Genomic DNA, 18,919 nt, shown 5'->3' with positions numbered 1-18,919 from the left:
GCTATTTCATTCAGGGGTTTGAATCCAAAATTGTACAAAGGTACATGTACTAACTTGGGTCGCAAGTTTGCAACCCCTTCCTTCAAACATTTTCATGATCCACCCTGCTTTGTACATATGTTTGTTGCTTGTTTATTCTTTATGAAATATTAACTTCTAGTTTCAAAGTTAATTCGAAAATTTGTCCTTGTACAGTGTTTAAAGGGTTAAACTACTATTTGAAAGTTTTATTTAGCTATTTTTATGCTCCATGGAATGAAGTGATGAAATAATACAACGTAATTTACAATATTCCTTCCTAATTACATGTTCTATTTTCTATATGTTGTCCATAAAACATAGTTATTATTTTTCAAATAAAACTAGTACGTTTAGTTTTAACTTTGAATGTAACCTTTAATCACATTTTGTATACTAATATTTTCCCTCCACTTTTGAATCTTATCAATGTCCTTGAATGTATTTACAATTTTGTTTTCCTGAAGAAATACTTATTAAAATGCCTGTTCATTTCTTTACACGTCTGTTGAGTCCCTATATGTCCGCCTGCACAATATGTCCGCCCAATTTTGGACAAAACTGTCCTTATATGTCCGCCTGCACTAAATGTCCGCCCAATTTTTTGTCCAAACTGTCACTATATGTCCGCCTGCACAATATGTCCGCCCAATTTTGGACCAAACTGTCCTTATATGTCCGCCTGCACTAAATGTCCGCCCAATTTTTTGTCCAAACTGTCACTATATGTCCGCCCAATTTCTTGTCCAAACTGTCACTATATGTCCGCCCAATTTTGGACCAAACTGTCCTTATATGTCCGCCTGCACTAAATGTCCGCCCAATTTTTTGTCCAAACTGTCACTATATGTCCGCATGCACAAAATGTCCGTTTACTTTTGTAACGAAATGTCACAATATGTCCACCTATAAGAATTTGATTACTATAATATTTCGATGTAATTATATCAGTATGAAATACATAATTTCGACATTTATACAGTAATGTGTATTTATGTGAATCACTGTAGGGCCTAATTATTTAGCTTATATCAACTTGGCAGTGATTGTGCATCGATAATTTGGTTTTGTTATGAGACATTTCCGTTATGTTCTTATCATATCGAATTTTCATTTCATATTGGAAGGAAAAGGTTAACTGCCATATGTAGATATCTTAGCTAGACTTAAAATGTCCGAAAGGGACAATTTGCATCATTTACAACTATTGTAGCATTCTTGGGATCCGTGTAGTATTTAATTATAGCTACATTTCCAATGTTTTTGCCTTTGATATCGTTGCAATTTGTAATGAAAACAATTTCTTCATAAATATGATGCATTTGTGAACAATGTGCGTCTGAGTCTCAACAAATATAGTATGTCTACTTTAACGGCTGGGAATATCCGACAAAAATGAAAGTATAATGTAAAGAAATAAACGATGGTATAAACAGCAACGCTTCACACTGGCATGCTTAACTGCATTATAAAGTACAACTAAGTACTTTACTGTCAGAATTCACCACATTGCATGAAGAGAACTGTAACGAAATATAGTATACATAAGTTTTGACAAGTTTCGGTGTGGTTTCCACTCTCGGAAACTTTATCTTAGTTTACAATTGTTTTTTCCGCTCTGCGTAAACTTCTTAGAAACTATTTCTGATAAAATTGTTGTAACACAATACATATCATGCTTTACATATCCTAAGTCAGAATCTGACTTTTAAAGAAATTTATTAAGTACAGCAAGTCATGCAAAATTTTGTTTGTTTCTATTCATACTTACAGTTTAGACCATCAGTTATGCAGGCGCAATAAATCACGAACACTGGCAGTTTTTGTCATGGCTTATTATATAAATCCAATGATTCATTGAACAATAATATCAACATTTTGAATAAGTGACTATACAAAACAATGATGTGATTATAACTTCTTCCGTTTTAATGAGGCAGAATCTAATTGGTTACTTGCACAATGACAAAGATACAGAATGATGATTATGATATGCAAAAACAATGATCTACAGCGACTTTCTCAATAGTGTATGGCATAGCAAGTTGAATGTAAACGATAAAATGACAGAATCCCAATTATTGGTCCCAGGCCCAGGAAAATAACGAAAAGTCTATGCATGGCGGACTTCTAACATCAATGTTTGGCCAAAAAATCTCACGAGTCCCATGATAATAATCCTCCTATATTAAAAAGCCACGACACTTTTGGTTGTATACAGTTGAATATCTCTGGCGGTTGCCCAAAACCTGAAAAAAGTATAAAAAAAAAATACATTAATATGAAATGCGAAAATGGTGTTGGGTGGGATGGGTGTTGCTTGTAACGGCGACCAAAAGGAATACTCTGATATAGCGAATTTCTGCGGACAATCTATAAAAATTCGCTATATGCGTAATTCGCTATACACTTATAGCGAATTCATAATTCAAATATAACAAATTCGTTATAAAACTGATTTGTTCTACATGTATATCATTTGTATAAGAAAGCACAAATCGATATAATTGTGTTTGTATTGTCTCTAAGAGAAATTAAGCTTACGTATTTTCGAGAAGAAATATTTTATACAAGAACTATACACACTGATTTATATATGATAAATTTTCTTGATGGATTATTAAGTCACCCAAGAACATGTCGAAAGAAAAATGTCAACAAAATTATGTGCAATACATACAAACAGTCTATCGCAGTTGTCATTTACTTGTTGCTTTACACAAATAAAGGAGTGTACGATAAAATAAATGCAATCTAACTTCAATTTTAATTAACGAGAAAGTAAACAATACCAACAATATATCTGCTAAACGTATGTGTAATTATTGTTTTGTATTAAAAATCTCTTTCGAAAAAAATACAAACAAAAATTTCGTAATAAATGTAGGTCCTTTAAGGCAATGGAAAGCGATTGTTAAAAATCACAACGAGTTTAAAATGAAACAAATTCGTTATAAAAGGTGATTTTTACGTTTATTTTTAATTCAAGGGGAATAGAAATCTACTTCGTTATGCCCGTAAATTCGCTATATCCGTGTTCATTATAGACTCAGATTTTAATATAGAATATATAAAGAATTTGCCGGGGAAATCAATTTTACTTCGCTATAGCCGTAATTTCGCTATATTCGAGTTTTACTGTACACATATAACACACATGCTAGGATTATAGAGGTAAAAGTAGATACCAAACATTTTGCATCTCTCGCGTTACACACAAGTTTCTTTCATTTATTTTAAATCTTATTTTACCAGACATATTGTTGAAACAAGTGAATATTCTTAAAGTGGGGCTTCACCTAACAATGTTGTTTTTCCCATGAAGTTCCCTAGTGACCGTAAACCTTTTGACCCCAAAATCAATCGAGATAAGTGCTCCCCTTATAATGAAGCTATATGTGAAATATCATCGAGCCGAAAGTATCTACCAGGTACATAGTTTTTCTGTTATGCTACCTTGACGTTTGATCCCAAAATCTTATTCAATCAATAAAGCAAAAATTGCAGCCTTTAGATATCAAAATATTCACTAACAAATCCTGTATATAGAGATATATGAAAATGATTACAATATATTGTTTTCGTAATGTTGCTTAAATACCAACATCCTTCACCACTCTAAAAACCGTACTTCAGTTAAAACCTTTGATGTAATTTGAAACAAAGGAAATTATTCAAAAGACAGGAAATAGTGCAACAACAGGGTTGCAGGGAGACTGAATGAAGATATTAGCAACAGCAAAACAATTTCACACTATCGGAAGCATTAAAATTTCAAAACATCTTCGACAATTCATAACAAAATAAATATAAACTCCTAAAATACCGAAACCAATGATAAATCATATGTATATCAGTAGTTTGTATGCATACAGAAACTTGGCGCAGATACGCAGAAATTTGATGTAAATATGCAGAAACTTCGCGTAAAACACGTGTCATCAACAGTGCATTGTTATGAAGAATGAATGATTTGTTGTAAATGTAGTGTGTATCTCTGATTCATCAAGCTATAACCATGATAACCACTGCTTATAGACACTTTGGTTTGGTGGGTAAAGAAAGAATATATCCGAAAAGTAACCCTACTCTAATTTCTAACCTACACAATATCAAGCTGTATTCACTGGACACACCCGTCTGGCGGGGGAGGAATAAGCCTGAAAGTAACCCTACTCTAATTTCTAACCTACACAATATCAAGCTGTATTCACTGGACACACCCGTCTGGCGGGGAAGGAATAAGCCTGAAAGTAACCCTACTCTAATTTCTAACCTACACAATATCAAGCTGTATTCACTGGACACACCCGTCTGGCGGGAGAGGAATAAGCCTGAAAGTAACCCTACTCTAATTTCTAACCTACACAATACCAAGCTGTATTCACTGGACACACCCGTCTGGCGGGGGAGGAATAAGCCTGAAAGTAACCCTACTCTAATTTCTAACCTACACAATACCAAGCTGTATTCACTGGAGTGACACACACCTGTCTGGCGGGGAAGGAATAAGCCTGAAAGTAACCCTATAGAATATATAAAGAATTTGCCGGGGAAATCAATTTTACTTCGCTATAGCCGTAATTTCGCTATATTCGAGTTTTCATACGTAAACGAGTTATGTTTGGTTTTTACAACTTTTCCCTGTTCAAACTTTGGTTTAGCTTTTTTGTAATTCCCGTGTGCCTGCGCTTTTACGAATACATTATCACCGATAATATCTATATGCACTTAAACAATGAAATGCTTTTCTTTTGTTTCATTGGATGATAAGGGTAGCAAGCATTGCAAAAAAAAAAACCACATAACACGCGTAAGCGGGTTATGCAAATGCTTTCTGCAATGATTGCTACCTTCCTCACTCGATGAAACAACAACAAAAAGACATTTTATTGTTTATATGTTTTTTGGATTTTTTAAAACATAAACTAGAATTTCAAGTTCTAAATATCATATAGTTGATCCATTTGTTACGTTAAACAGAACAGCCAATGTACCCTTTGACCTCGATGACGCTCCATATATTTGGTAATGAATATGCAGAAAACCGAAGTGAACTACTTTGCAACAAACATGTATTTATTGTATGCTGAAAGCAATGTCAATTTCAAAAGAAATATAAGACAAAAGATTCAGTGAATATAATTTGTTTCTTAATCGAAATTATACATGTATATCCGGTAGCGGATTTAGGAGGGTATATCTATGGAAATCATGGTCATCTCTTTTGCTTTCTCTCTAACACATCATCCCTTTCAACATACGAAACGTAAAGTTTGTGGGGGGGGGGGGGGGGGGGGGTATTGAAATCACCTTATCCACCTGTTTGTAAATCTGTGATTTTCTTTACTTTCATCGTATCTAACAATAAACATTTATGTTGATTTAAATCATTCAAAACTGTTTATTATCCTTTCGTTGTTCATTAAATACCTTAAATTTTCACATTGAGATAATACATGTACTGTACATTCACTGGTTATTATTCCACATTGAGACAATACATGTACTGTACATTCACTGGTTATTATTTCAAAAAATGCAGAATTCTCAGTCTTTTCGTCAATTCAAGTTAGTTTGAGTTAATTTTTTGAATTGGGATTCTTTGGGGGTATTTATGGCTATAGAACTCTTTTTGATCCAACTTTCATCTATAAACATTTGAAATGAAAAAGTAAAAATACTTACAATAGTAGTTTCATCTTTAACCGACAGGTAGGTCACCGCGGGGGTCAGCAAAGTGATCGTAAAAAAACAAATCCCACTCGTAGCCGCTGTCAGATAAGTCGGACCAAAACAAAGTCGGACTACAACAAAGTCGGACTATTACAAAGTCGGACCAAAACAAAGTCGGACTATTACAAAGTCGGACTACCGATAAATAGAATATAACTCGGTCAATTTAATAATGAGCAGATAATGATCCTTAAAGAACTTAACCTTGGTCTGGAAAAACGATTGCTGCAACCACTGGCAACACAGAATATGCGATACCGGTGAGTGTATATATTTTTATATTAAATAAGTTATTTACACATGTATATCTTCACATGTTTATAAGCAAATTCATAGGTCTTTAGAAGCGCTAGGTTTTGAATGAAAGATAAATTTCATCCATAGAAAACAAGTTTGTATGAAACAATTTGATTCATCAAAATTTTGATTATGTAGTAGCCAGTTCTAATGCTATTTTATTCACAGGAACATTAAATACATTAAATATTGCAGAAATTTATCATTATGTATCATAGTTGATTTAGACAAATACTTACTACTTATTTTTTCTAACGATTTACGCTAATAATTGCTTATATTAAAATATTTTATGTAATCCTTTGGTTTGCTACACAAGTTATTGAAGTAACAGTATAGAGTAATACACTCCATGAAAATTGTGAATTCCATTTCCATTGCTCTTTTGAACTTTCGACACAATGTAAAGAGAAGAGATTAAACAGATATATGTTTTCTCTTTCATTGGAACATATGCTTTATTGCAAAACTGTCTATAGCATATAATAAATAATATATAAAATATGTAACTGCAATCATACATAATCTTTAAACCAATATACAATTAAAATTTACACCCAGCCCGTCGGGCCTATACATGTGTGTCAATTTAAACATAATTAATTTGGTAATAAAGGTACATGAAAACTATTCAGTTTCAAGAAAAGATAGCGCATGTGTTTTGTATATTAACATATTAAAATAATGAATTGTTGAGACTCTGAGAAGTATAAACGTTCCTTTGCTTTAATTGTGTAATTTATATTCATTTGTTACCATCAAATTTCAAATTTTTGTTTTAAAAATTCTGTAATAAGCATTTCTCTATCAAAATCATACACATTGAGTAAAGTGAATTAATAGATAAAATAGTTGCTACTATTGCATTTATTTATTGTATATGTATTGACGTCGTGCACTGTTGAATGGGTGTCTTGAAAAACGTATTACATAGCATTATGGTAGCATTTACGCTGTTTTATGTGAATGAAAACACTTTATTATTCGAAAGTTGCATATCATTTTGACGACAGTTTTACAATCTATCCATTCGATATCAATACCCGTCATTAAAATACGAATTATTGAATCTATTAGCTTGGATATTCTAATATTTACGTAAATATAAAATGTACAAAGGTAACGACAGTGTCGCAAATACTTTACCAAAATGTTGATAGCTTTCTTAAAACTAATGATACAAACATAAAAATTTTAAGAATAACTAAGATGGTGATTTTGATAATATAAGTTATTAAGATTGTGATGTCATCTATAAGCCTTAACGTTAGGAAAATAGACCATGTCCATGATACATTATGTAGGTACATTTGGATATTTGAAATAATTCTGAATTATTTTTTTCAAAATTTGAATTGATATTTGGATAAGTGATATACTTAAGAAACGATTAATATTGTAGCATAGGTGTTTGCTATGTGGATTATTCATTGCGGTTATGCTAGTTAGATTATGTGTCACAATTCTATAATGCCTGTTAATATAGTTTTTTGGTTATATTAAGTTAATGGTCGTTGTTAAATTAAAACGATTTTAGAAATAGGTTTTTGAACAAAATTTTAACACGACATGCAGTTTATTGTCAAAGTTACGATAGTGTCGAATGCATATAGCTATGTGTCACAATGATAATTTGGCGTTCAAAACGTCACAAATCTACGGAGTCCACATTGAATGTCATACCTTGCCGTAATCGTATTATGTTAATTGAAATTGAATAACTATTTCAAAATCAATCATTCGTAGAGCTAATTCATGAAATAATACTTTAATTTATATTATAGGAATTTCTGTGCGTGCGTACAGAGAGATGATCAGGTCAGATGTTACAATTCACTTCACCTGCACGAGATGCAAGGGAAGCCAAGAAGAAACAATCAGGTATGGAATTCAAAACTTTGGGTAATATTAAGTCGTATGAAATAAAACGTGCAATATGCGCAAAATATTTGAGTTATCTATAGAGAATATTACATGCTAAAATCCACATCATATATCATATCTTTTTTATATACTTATTGATAAATCTTGTATACATACCATATAGTGTTTTTAAGGGGGTGGAGGAGTGGTGGTAATCTGATATACGGTTCGAGTGCTGATTTTACATGATGGTACTATCACACACACACACACACACACACACACACACACACACACACACACACACACATATATATATATATATATTCCTTTCCTACAGTGGTCCAAGGGATTCAACTCATATAGTCTTTGGACACAACACCACAATACGGGGAGTTTGACGTTTCTATCATCCTGGGTGGTATGAGTGGCAGCAATTCCTGACAGTATCGCAGCTTTTTCGGGAGTGTGGAGGAATCTATGGACCAAACTGACTGATAATCCCTGATGTGTCCGAGTGTGTGATATTCCAATACATTGAATTTCATTGTGTTACTCTCTGAACTTTGTGTATAATACTGTGATGTGCTTGATTGAAAACCTGATATCTTTTTATCTCTATGACTGTCTTGTATAATATCACACTTTTCTTTATACCATGGAAAATAAAATATTTATTTTGAAAACATATGTTGGCCATTTCTCATTCTAAAACATCATTTACGCATATAGTAATCTAGTAAATAATAGTTAAGGCATATAATAATCTATTTTTTCATCAATCGTATAAACAATCAATCACAAGGGCGAATCCAGGTTCATTTTCCAATGGGGGGGGGGGGGGGGTCTCACACTGTGGGGGTGCAAGTATATAGATTCTAATAGAAAACCTTTGAATTTTATATTTATTTCTTTTTATATACATACAGTAAATACATTCTGCAAAGAAACTTGTACATAATGTTCATAAGAAGCTACTGAATATGTATATATCTTTTTCATCATTTTTATATGCAATATGTTTATGTTTCTGAATTTCATAAAATTATTTTTTGTTATTGATATTTGAATAACCTTCAAATTCTCTGAAGAAATGCTGAACACTAGCAAATCCCTAAAACAAATGTTCAATAGTTTCTGGCAGAATGTACATAATTTCGATTTAGAATAAGTATGAGTTTGAAGCTAAAATTGTGTTCAGAATTCTATATTGAAACCGTTGCTTTTTTTCTGCTCAACTTTGGCAAAATAAATTCCAAGTAGAGTAAACTTACAAGTCCCCCAACAGAAAAATTGTGAAATTTCATCCCCCCCACACCCCCCTTCAACTCGCTGGATCCTGTAAATGTCACATCTACAGGTAAATCTATCACTTTCAAATTCATGATATCGCCCAAATGTAAAAGAGAAGAAAAATTAAATGAGTTAATTTGTTAATTTCAATTTACATTCACAATTATAAGTATAGTCCGAGTTTGTTATGGTCCGAGTTTGTTATGGTCCGACTTTTTGTAGTCCGAGTTTGTTATGGTCCGACTTTGTTATAGTCCGACTTTGTTTTGGTCCGACCTATCAGTAAATCCTCGTAGCCTATCGGTGGGCGTTCCCTGACAAAAGCTAGTGTGATTCCATTGGCTAATAAGTCCGACATTTTAAAAGCACGTGACGAAGAGTACCCGCGCTTGATTTCAGAGAGCAAAGGTATTAATAATATAATCAAATATTAGAAAGAACGCACATAATTGCCTGTAAAATAAATCATGAATAACGATAACATTACTAGACATACTATTAACTGATATGACAGATTGTCAAGTAAATTAAGACCTTCATAATTCTTCTTAAAAAGGCAAACCTCAAGCGATTTTTGTGTGCAATTACTCTTAGGTGTTCGTGAATAACTTGAGGCTGTGGATATTTTCGATCCAGTTTCTTTATTTGTATTACTATAATTTAAAATGCAAGTACAGTAATACCAATAATGAAACGACCCCAACACATGCTCCGATATTTTTGGAATTGATATAACCCAAATCCAGAATAATTAACAGTTTTTAATGTGATACAAATAAGTATTTCTTAGCCAGTAGATAAAGCATATATCATAGTATCATGTGTAACAGTTGTACATAAAATGAATGCTATATATGTACCGGTAAATGGTATTATAAATTACACACCCAGCCAATCTGTTTATATGTCGTGCACTCGTAAACGCACTAATATCATGATAAATACACCAAAGTGAATTCCGTAAATTGTGTACACTTGATTTGTAAATTAAGAAGACGAATTGTTTGAGAAATTTGCGATATTACAATTAGATTTATAATTGATTAATATGTTGAGAAATCTATATGATTGTAAACGGAAGGGTAAGGGGTACGATGCGGCATCCTCAAAGTAATCCGCCGCTTGACATATTTCCGGAGTACCTGCCCTGTGTAGTATACACACCCCAACGCACACCTGTCGGTGACACCTCCATACACGCCTGATTATCGATTACTGATGAAGCCATCAAAGACGGATTATTCCAGTTTGGGGTTTCCCCCGCTTTCAATGTTTCTAACTATGGATTTGAAATATAAACTTAATGGATTTGATATTCTTATGCTTTTTTTTCAATATGATGCTTAATTCCGTTAATATTTTAACAGTTGTAAAGTAAAATTAGATAAGACCAAATAAAAGACAAAAACCCCAGAATATACTCCTATACGTCCTTGTCTGGTGAAAATTGTGGAACTGCTTAATTCAGATTATGAATTTATATGAATGCATCAGGAGGAGTAATGTTTCAATTTATCACAAAAAATCGGTAATTTTAGACCATTTTCTTGTAGGGATTGACCGAAATGCAGTTTGCTCGTGTTACTATAAATAGAATGAACTTGACCTATATTTTGGTCTCGCGATTGACTCACTTTAGACCATGCATTAAAAAATATTATTATTGTTGAAAAGTTTTGACCCCCTTCTGGAATATTTTTCTGATTTTGCCTGTTTTTCTCTGAGACAAGCACTTAAGTAGCCCTCAAAACGGGTAATTGCTTTTGATAAGTTTTTCGTAGTTGTTTTTGTTTGGTTTTTTTAGGAACAATTTTATAATCACCATAACTCCTGCTACCCTTAGAATGTAGGACAGAGTGTCACAGGACAAAAAGTCACAGACAAAAAGTCAAGGACAAAAAGTCAAGGACAAAAAGTCACAAAAAGAAATTTTATGAAACTAGGACAAAATGTCACAGGACAAAAAGTCACAATTTTATAAGAAAATAAGACAAAAAATATTGATTTTGATATATATTTGAAACATATCTGGGGTTTTGTTTTTGTTGTTGTAAAGGTTAAAAAAAAATATGTGCAAAATTTATATTTTCTATGAGAATCTATATTAATTTCAACCTTTAGATTTTGATAATAATTATTATAAAATTGTTATTCCTTTTATCATATTCATTGTAAAATATCAATTACATTTTTAAAAAGAGAGATTTTTTATTGACATAAAACAAAAATAAGCTTTGTGATTATTTGGTTTATTAAACTACATATTAATGATTGTCAAAACAAAATCTGATGGCAGAATTATGGTTGGCTTCCTTTCACTCCAGATTATTGTCAAAACAAGAAGTAAGTGAACTGTCATATAATAATTGCTATATAAACAAGTTAATGATTTTTCCTTTCTTATTATCTAATAATGAACTGAAAGTGCTAAATGTGGCAAAATAAAACACCAATAAGAATGATGATATGTATTCCCTTCTACCTCCCATTCACTGTAAGAAATGTCTGGTGTCTGAACAACAGCTTTAGTGATTATTTGGGTACCACCTGTTATTGTTAACTTAAAGGTATATATGGGGTCTCATTTGCTAAGTCATTTTTGTGACTTTTCCTACCGATTTTGTGACTTTTTGTCCAGTGACGTTTTGTCCTGTGACTTTCTGTCCGTATATCAACTGTAGCCACATGGAATAAGAATCATAATGTTACGAATTTCGAATAGTCCGAAAGCAATACAAAATCAGGAGAAATTGGAGGTGAATGGAGATTCCCAAGAGTAGAGATTTGGGGAAAAATAACATGAAATGACAATCTTCAAGTCAGCTAGTACCTTTTGTATTTTTAGAATTGAACATCACCAATCCTCATAGTTATAACTTCATACGAGTATGTATGGTCATATATTTCAATGAAGGAAACAGCAGGTATCGTTAAAGGATGAGGCACTGTGTAACATACAAATGTAGATATACAGGGTTTGACACTAAGGCACGTCCGACCGACCGAGTCTACTAAATAATAGGTCCGGTCGGGTAAAATGTCCATTTACTAGTCCGACTGGTCGTGTTGAAAAAATAAACAAAAAACTGTAGTTTAAAACCATAAGATATCTTATTCTTAACTAAAATAATAAGTTATTTATGTAATAACTTTAAAGAGTTGAACCGCGTGATGACATAATCTCTATTTTTAGTTTGGTCGCGGTCGGAAGTGGTCTTTTACGACATCTACTCGATGTTAATGTGTGTAAAGTTATGTTTCAGATAAATAGATATAAATTGAATTCATTTCAAATTTTAAAAAAATGATTTGCAAAAGTGCTTATGGAATTAATAAATTACGTCGTAAACAGCCATTTTTCGATGTTAACATGTGTGTGGGAATGTCTCCATCTATATTCAAATACGACTTCTCGTGATCTCGTCCTCAAGGAAAGATGTCCCAAGTGGAAAAGAAAAGAAAAGGTTGGGAAGAAACAAAGCAGGGCTTATGAAATAGAACTTTTTAAAAAAAACGTTTCAGGGCATCTTATTCTAATTGGACTAAAGAATTTCTGTGCCATATAGAATTTAAGCAAAGGGAAAATATGTTTGAATTAAATAGCACCAAATTGAATGAGGAGACTAAAGATTTTTTTTTGAGACAATGAAATACGTTTTAGTTCAAAGTTAATGTTTGTCATTTGAATCAAGTACATTTATTTAAATATGGAGAAACTATCAATTTCTTTCTGAAAAGTTGGTCAGGGCTAGTAGATGCACAGGCACCTGAAGTATGGATATTACTACCCCCCCCCCCCTTTTCATAATTTTTTTTTTTGGTGGCAATAATTTCTCTGAAATGTATGAATTCCCAGTCTATCTCATCCCTCTTTCGATTCATGTAATCGTTTCACGCTTTTTGTAAGCTTTAAAGATTGGCCTTCTACCGGTATAATAAAATACACAAGGTGAGAAACAAAAATTTGTAAACAAACAGGGGGTCCCCGTTTCCGGGCACATTTTCCAAGTAATTACAGCGTTACCTAAGGAATTTTGACGAGAGGCAGGTCAGGGAGATGTCATACTACAAGTCTCTTCAACTCAAAACCCATCTCATCTCTTTTATTTGACACAATCTTGCGTGCATTGATCGGACAGGGCTTCATCTCTTCCACTGGCAGCCAAAAAGGAGGTCACAGAGTACGAATTTATAACGTGTCGTGTGATTGGTCCACGAATAATCCCGAGACCCTTCGGATGATCCCGAGACTAAGCAATGTCTTTGCGAACCAATCACACGGCGCGTACAACAAATTCGTACTCTGTGACCTCCTTTTTGGCTGCCAGTGGAAGAGATGAAGCCCTGTCCGATCAATGCACGCAAGATTGTGTCAAATAAAAGAGATGAGATGGGTTTTGAGTTGAAGAGACTTGTAGTATGACATCTCCCCGACCTGCCGCTCGTCAAAATTCCTTAGGTAACGCTGTAATTACTTGGAAAATGTGCCCGGAAACGGGGACTCCCTGTTTGTTTACAAATTTTTGTTTCTTACCTTGTGTATTTTATTATACCGGTAGAAGGCCAATCTTTAAAGCTTACAAAAAGCGTGAAACGATTACATGAATCGAAAGAGGGATGAGATAGACTGGGAATTCATACATTTCAGAGAAATTATTGATTATTGCCACCAAAAAAAATTATGAAAAAAAGGGGGGGGGTAGTAATATCCATACTTCAGGTGCCTGTGGTAGATGCAAGGTCAGGTCTAGTAAAAATCATTTGAAGTAGCCCGACTGGTCTAGTGCTCAAAAAAGTAAATGTCAAACCCTGATATACCACAAAAAATAGCAGCTTTTTCTTTTTCTTGCTTCGAAATTTAAATTTCTTATGGAACTTCACCAAAATTATCAAATATGCTTTCTTAATGGTTTGCTGATATGGAATTTAACAATTCTATGAACGTATACTTATTAAAATGTGTTGAATTATTCAGTTAAAACATATCTTATTAGGTATTATTGATTAGCTAAACACCCATCGCATTGAGACTATACGTCACACACTTTTACACGCCAATGTTACAATAAACACGTACGACACAGTTTCAAAATAAATTCAGTACACCAGATCTGTAAATTAGGAAGGCTTGTTTGCTAAAAAGCGGTATGATTAATTTACATAACGGGTAGGGGGATGTGAGATGACAGAAGAGTACGGAGCGGCATCTCTTGGTTGACCGGTTGAAAACCTCGGCCTTTAAGTAGTTCATCTCTTGACACGTTTCCGGCATACCTGCACTATGTAGTCTACACACCATACCTGACACCTGTCCGTGACATCTCAAGCAGAACCTGATTATCAATTATTACCGAAGTCAATAAAGACAGTTTCTGTTAGTTTACTTTGATATTTGACCTCCCAACTTCCGTTATTCATGTTAAAATCATTATTATATTTTTGCAGTATTGCCTATATATCGGTACATAGAATCACCGAAATTACCGCTAATCACCGAAATTACCAAAACAATGACCAACATTACCAATAAAGGGGCCGAAATTACCTCAATGTATGTTTATCTATATACTATCTAGTCACACATCAAATTTCATGAAGATTGGTAACAATTTAAAGGAGTTATGGTCATTAAACCGATTAATGTGAAGCGTAAATTTATACGAGTTATTTCCCATGTTATATATATCATATTCATGGTATTGATTGATACAATGTGTGATAAATAGATAAAATAAAATATTTGTCCTGAATTTTATATTGCCATTTGGAACTTACTGGCTATTCATAGTTCGCTTACTGAGTACCTATTGGTAAAGGGAAGTAACTCAGATTCACACGTCACAATAATCGGTTTTATGGAAACAATTCCTTCAAATCGTTACCAATCTTCATGAAATTTGATGTGTGACTAGATGGTATATAGATGAACATATACTGAGGTAATTTCGGCCCCTTCATTGGTAATTTCGGTCATTTCTTTGGTAATTTCGGTGATTAGCGGTAATTTCGGTGATTCTATGCACCCCCTATATAAATATATATATACACACACAGAAAGAACATTTAAAATACAAATTGGTAAAGATTTCACTCGTTTGGACGATTGTTTTATGAAGAAAAATATGGGCGGACATATAGTGACCATTCTTAACAAATGAAGGCGGACATATTGTGCAGGCGGACATATAGTGACAGTTTGGACAAAAAATTGGGCGGACATTTAGTGCAGGTGGACATATCAGGACAGTTTTGTCCAAAATTGGGCGGACATATTGTGCAGGCGGACATATTGTGCAGGCGGACATATAGGGACTCAACACACGTCTACATTGTTATTCTATCAGTATCATCACACGAACAACGGCCAACCTGCAACTTGTAGACGTCACGTGTACTATAGTACTATTTGCAAAGTGTTGACCATGTTTTGAAAAGAAAAATGTATGTGGAAATGTAAACCAGCACACAGGGGCATCTTATCCGCTCTGTTCTCTATCACACATATATAAATACACAAGGGAAGAATCGAAAGTAGCACACGATTTGTAAACAAAGTCATAAAACACCTTACTTGAAAAAAGTTACACAAATCCTCGTATGCACTAATGCAAATGATGTCCTAGAACTTATCCAGACTCAAATATTCCCAATGTAAATAGTTTTTATTCACATAAAATCCCAGCTTGCTGCACAGTTTTGAACTCTTAGGCCAAGAACAGATAACTCTACTTCCGGTATTTGGAATCTATTTATTTGAGTAGCATAAAATCAAGGATTAATAAAGTAAATAGGCGTTAATTTGTAAATCAGTGTCTGAAAAGAAATATTGTAATATAATAGGCAATTATACAATAGATTTTCCTTTAACTTTGAATTACAAAAAATAAATGAATAAATTAAAAAAAAAAAAAAAAAAAAAAAACAAATAAGAAAAAGAAACAACAACCAAATATGAGAAAGGAACTTGACTTTATATTACAAAAGAAAAGCAGATTTTAGAAATGTATAACGTGTCTTCAAAAATTATAAAAATAAATCATCTGTCCTCAACTGTAATCTGTCCCTGTCTGGTGCTATTTTACCCCCCCCCCCCCCTTCACACAAAATAAAGAGTTTTTGAGTTATGTAATTTTCCTTTTTGAAAGTAAGAAAAAATAAGTAATCTGTCTCTGATCATCGTGGAAATGAAGAATTTGCCCTTTAACGGCATGAGAATAAATGAATAATCTAACTTTAAAAATTGTCAGCCCCCCACCCCACCCCCACCCCCCGAATTAAATGGTATTATACCATTATATGGTTAGTATGAATATATAATAACTGGGTCATTCATTTAATTACCATAACATGTGAGAAACAGATGAGCAATTAAAATAATTTTCCTTCACATTGAATAAAAAAATTCAAATATGGACAAGAACTTGAAATGAATATATGTATATATATATATATATAATCCAGAAATAAGTATAGAAAAAGATATAGGCCTACAAGTTAGTAGCATAATAAAAATATCACAAAGCCGACTGAGCATACTTGTCTAGTTTCAGGAGTTACATATAAGTATTTAATTTCAAAACAATATATTCTTATTATATATAAATTTTATATAAATGAATATATTGAAATTTATACAAATTAAAGAAAGTAGTATTTTTATTTATTTATTTTGTATTATTATTATTATTACTTTTTTCTTCTTTTTTTTTTTTGTTGTAATATAAAGTCAAATTCTTTTCTTATATTTTATCCCCCCCCCCCTTTTTTTTTTTTATTAAACCCGACTGTTTACCAACAATTGTGCAATGAATTACGCTAATTGAATTACAATAAAAGTATGTCAACTCCATGCTTACAATAAGATAGATATTTTTTTTTCAAAAATTGATAAATATAACCAAAAACCGGAAGTTGTCGTCTGAAGTAGAGTTATCTTTTCTTGGCCTAAGAGTTCAAAGCTGTGCAGCAAGTTGGGATTTTATGTGGATAAAAACTATTTACATTGGGAATGTTTGGAATATTTGAGTCTGGATAAGTTCTAGGACATCATTTGCATTAGTGCATACGAGGATTTGTGTAACTTTTTTCAAGTAAGGTGTTTTATGACTTTGTTTACAAATCGTGTGCTACTTTCGATTCTTCCCTTGTGTATTTATATATGTATGATAGAGAACAGAGCGGATAAGATGCCCCTGTGCTCCACATGATGAATGAGTTCGTGATAATAATCGGACTCCCGATCCCGACCCAAATTGCCAACATCAATAGTTTCATGGACTTATATAGATACAATGGAAATTTAAACATGTTACCCGGAGAATGACAAAATTGCATTAATGTTGTTTTTTCTGGAAAATTACAGAAAATTGTATTTTTTATCTTGATTCGCAAGAAATAGAAATATTTGAAATGTGAAAAAATATAATTTTCCCGCCATTTTTCGAAATCTTCAAATAGCTTTTTTTCAACACAATTAAAACTTTCAAAAAAAAATATTGAATTAAAATCATTTAATAGTATGTCCTTTATAGTTTTACTGATAAAACTGTTTTGAAAGTGTTTGCTGTTTTGAAAAAATTATCCTAGAAATTGGAATGATTTTCTATGAAAAATTCCTTTGCCTAACTACAGCTATGGTTACCATGGTAACATGCAATATTTATTCACCATGACTACAGAAAAGGGTATATAGTAGCTTCCTTCTTTGTTTTATATCAATCCTTTGATAATGTATATGCTTTGTCCTTTAAAGATTTAGAAAGAAAATATGGCAGTTTAATGGGTCATTTTTATTGAAAATGGGTCTGTTCTATTTTTAGTAACACAGCACTGTGAGGGTGCATCATACAAAAAAAATAATATCACCGAATGAGTTCCTATAAAGAATATTACCATATATATATATAAGTATCGGCTCAATCCCCGGCGGTCGACTTATCACCCTCTGTCTGATTTTTACGTGGAACCATACTTAAAGGACACAACGCATGTTTCTAAACTTTTTCATTTTTTCATCAAAATTAACTCTTTTTATGCCTAAAACTACTTTATATGTGTTTTAAATGAAATATTTTGTGTACTTTTCGAGTTTGAAAGCGACGAAATTCAAATCTTGCGATATGCATATTTTCTTTCGCTAGTTTACGCGCCATTTTGTGTGACGTCATATGCACCCTCGGGTTTGAAAACATCTATTAGCCATTTCATAAACAGATTAGATTTAATCGACAAAAAACCAATTGTCACGTTAACGGCTTGTAAATAATAATGCATTAAGATGTTTTTTGCCGTGCTCGGGTGTACTAGTTGTCGGTAGAAAGGATTTAGACTGAGTATTTTTCAATTTTTCGAAGGAAGGTACGAGAAAAAAGACGTGGATAATTTTTTTGTTGGAACAAGAACTTTACCTTAAAAAATACACCCAGTCACCTTTTCAAACATAGCTTGGACAGAGACCCTGATAAACTGCGAGAAAATGGATATATCGAAGCTATAAGCACTGGTAGGCCTATAGCATACATTCTGTTTTGCTCTTCAAATTCAATACACACTCGGATCAACTGACCTTCACCTTGTAACAACATATATCGACGATACAATGTAACTTCTACCAACTGGTAGATTTACAACAACAAAAAATAAAGATACAAAATAATTGAACTTTTGATTATACAAATAATAGAATATTGTATTTCCTAACTTTAAATTGAAT

The 18,919-nt window shown here is 32.8% G+C and overlaps 1 protein-coding gene and 1 long non-coding RNA gene across 2 annotated transcripts in view; one reads left to right on the top strand and one right to left on the bottom strand.

Annotated features, from left to right (window-relative positions):
- The window catches only part of LOC125653998 (serine/threonine-protein phosphatase 6 regulatory ankyrin repeat subunit B-like), a 1,068,599-nt gene that overhangs the window by 112,093 nt on the left and 937,587 nt on the right, over positions 1-18,919 (bottom strand). The gene's annotated exons all lie outside the window — the stretch shown is intronic.
- LOC125652808 (uncharacterized) lies at positions 5,791-8,600 on the top strand. Its single transcript, XR_008796422.1, has 3 exons — positions 5,791-6,014; positions 7,836-7,932; positions 8,255-8,600. It is a non-coding gene; the product is annotated as an uncharacterized LOC125652808 (long non-coding RNA).

The sequence above is a fragment of the Ostrea edulis genome, chromosome 7 (genome assembly GCF_947568905.1).
Source record: "Ostrea edulis chromosome 7, xbOstEdul1.1, whole genome shotgun sequence".
Classification (NCBI taxonomy): Eukaryota; Metazoa; Mollusca; class Bivalvia; order Ostreida; family Ostreidae; genus Ostrea; species Ostrea edulis.
Note: the sequence above shows the minus strand (reverse complement) of the source record. Positions and strands in the feature narration are given on the sequence as shown.